The sequence below is a fragment of the Nicotiana sylvestris genome, chromosome 12 (genome assembly GCF_000393655.2).
Source record: "Nicotiana sylvestris chromosome 12, ASM39365v2, whole genome shotgun sequence".
Lineage (NCBI taxonomy): Eukaryota > Viridiplantae > Streptophyta > Magnoliopsida > Solanales > Solanaceae > Nicotiana > Nicotiana sylvestris.
In genome coordinates, this window is record NC_091068.1 from 10358302 (window position 1) to 10361339 (window position 3038).

The following is a 3038-nucleotide window of genomic DNA, read 5'->3' on the forward strand; positions in this document are numbered from 1 at the left end:
GATGATAACAATCCACTATAAATTCCACCACCAGCTCATGTAGAGGAGCAGTTTGATGAAGTGGCGCCAAGACCAGCAAATAGAATCTTAAGGGATTATGCTAGACCTGATCGCTTTAACTGTGAATCTAGTGTCAGGAATCCTCCAGTAGCAACCAATAATTTTGAAATCAGGACAGGCCTGATTCAAACAATTCAACAATCTTGCATTTTCACTGGTGATCTAAGTGAAGATCCACATAGTCATTTAATTGACTTTTTAGAATTGGTTGAAACTGCAAAGTATAATGGAGTACCTCCTGAAGCAATTAAGTTAAGGCTGTTTCCTTTTCTTTAAAAGGAGAGGCCAAAACTTGGTTACAAAGTTTGCCGCAAGGTTCTATTACCACTTAGGACCAAATGACTCAGAAATTTTTAAATAAATATTTTTCCCTGCTAAAACAACAAAGTTAAAACATGATATATCTAACTTCTTGCAGACTGACACTGAGTCAGTTTATCAAGCTTGGGAAAAATTGAAAATAATGTTAAGGAAATATCCACATCATGACGTTCCTGAACACATGCAGTTGTACATTTTTATCATGGTTTGAAACCATCTTCTAGAAATGTAATAGATGCAGCTGCAGGAGGTTCCATAATGGGAAAAACCACAGAAGAAGCATTGCAATTGCTTAATGAAATTTGTGAAAATTCCACACAGTGGCCATCTGAGCGTGTAATCATTAAGAAAGCTGCTACAGTAAATCAGGCGGATGCTTTAAATACACTAACACAATAGATTGTTTCTTTGGCACAAAAATTTGAATATTTTCAGGTAAATACACAACAACCAAGCCAGTCTGAGGCTTGTGACTTGTGTGGAGGAAACCATCTAAACCACGAATGTCACACAACCAATCAAAATGATGAATAAGTCAATATCATCGGATATAAGCTGTATCCTTTTGGAAGTCTATTAGCACAAAAATATCCAGGATTTCAATGGAACAATGCAAATGGTGCTGAAAACTCTCAAAACTACCAAAAGCAATAGGTACAGAGTCCACCCGGATATCAAAATAAATTATGGACAATAAAATTTCAGGCCTTATCAGCAAGCAACTCCATATCAGCAAATGCCTCAACAAGGCCATCCAAGTCTTGATGACCTTTTGTACACGTACATTAAGGTTACTGATGAATAAATGAAAAGTCAAAATTCAGCTCTAAAAAATCTTGAAATTCAGGTAAGCCAATTGGCAACTCTTGTGTCTGAAAAGATTCAAGGTCCTTTAACAAGTAATACAGAGAAAAATCCAAAAGTACACCTTAAGGACATTGCTTTACGGTCAGATATGACTCATGATGAACCCTGTGCAAATAAACAAGAAAAGAATCAATCAGAACAACAGGTAAGCAAGGGTGAGACACCCTCTCAACCATCAGAAGATAAAATAGCCAAGAAAAAAGAAGAAAAAAATAATAAAAATTTGACTTCTTTCCCTGGTACAATTCCTTTCCCACAAAAGATGAAAAGAGAAAAGCTTGATAATCAATTTGCAAAGTTTTTGGAGATTTTAAAACAAATTCACATTAACATTCCTTTTACTGATGCTTTATTGCAAATGCCTTCATATGCCAAATTTTTGAAAGAAATTTTATCAAGCAAAAGGAAATTGGAAGAAGTTTCTGTAGTAATGCTTACTGAAATTTGCAGTGCTATACTTCAAAATAAGCTACCACAAAAGCTACCAGGTAGTTTTACCATTCCATGTACTATGGGAGGAGTATACATTGAAAAAGCACTTTGCTATTCTGGAGCTTCAATAAATTTAATGCCATTTTCTATTTTTAAAAAATTAGATCTTGGTGAAATGAAAGACATAGGTGTTTCACTTCTATTTGCTGATCAAGTACTAAGAGACCAAAGGGAATAATTGAAAATGTGCTTGTAAGAGTAGATAAATTTGTTTTTCCTGTAGATTTTATAGTACTTGAAATGAAGGAGTGTCCTGATGAACCAATTATTTTGGGTAGACCATTTCTTGCAACAGGCAGGGCTATCATAGATGTCTATCAAGGACAACTATTTTTAAGAGTTGATGAAGAAAGAGTTATTTTTGTTATGCAAAAGATACTAAGATTCTGAGAAGATGATACATCATCTTCATGCTTTTCTATTGACATGGTTAATAATCTTATAGATGAATTCAAAGATGATCAATTAATTTCTGATTCAATGGAAAGATGTTTGGCCAAATTTGGCACCACACAGGATAAAGATCCGACTATCAGAAATGATGCAGAATTATTGGAAAAAGATTATGAGAAAGGAGGCATGCCATTAGAAGAAGTTCAACCAAAAATTGAACTCAAAACTCTCCCTTCTCATTTGAAATATGTCTATCTTAAGCATGAGTTATTCCCTGTAATTATTTCATCTTCTCTAACTATAGAATAGGAAGAAAGATTGATTGAAGTATTAAAAGCACACAAAGGAGCCTTGGGATGGACTGCAGAAGATATCAAAGGAATTAATCTAACAATTTGTACGCACAGAATCCTCATAGAGGATAGCTACAAACCGATATTCCAACCCCAAAGGAGATTAAATCCAGCAATGCAGGAAGTGGTAAAAAAGGAGATTGTAAAGCTTTTGGCAGCAGGTATTATTTACCCTATTTCAGACAACCCTTGGGTAAGTCCTATTCAGGTAGTACCAAAAAAGAGAGGTATGACAGTGATAAAAAATAAAAATGACGAACTAATACCTACCAGGACCGTCACAGGATGGAGAGACTGTATAGATTATAGACGTCTCAATAATGCTACTGGAAAAGATCACTTTCCTTTGCCATTTATTGATCAAATGTTAGAAATAATTGCAGGATATAGTTTTTATTGTTTTCTTGATGGCTATTCAGGGTATAACCAAATCCCAATTGCACCAGAAGATCAAGATAAGACAACTTTCACATTTCGTCATGTAATATATGCATATAAGAGAATGCCATTTAATTTGTGCAATGCTCCTGCCACATTTCAGCGTTGCATGTC

The 3038-nt window shown here is 34.8% G+C and overlaps 1 non-coding gene across 1 annotated transcript; it reads right to left on the minus strand.

The window, feature by feature from the left end:
- Positions 1-445: 445 nt before the first annotated feature.
- LOC138884465 (small nucleolar RNA R71) lies at positions 446-552 on the minus strand. Its single transcript, XR_011404658.1, has one exon. It is a non-coding gene; the product is annotated as a small nucleolar RNA R71 (small nucleolar RNA).
- Between the last annotated feature and the right edge of the window lie 2486 nt (positions 553-3038).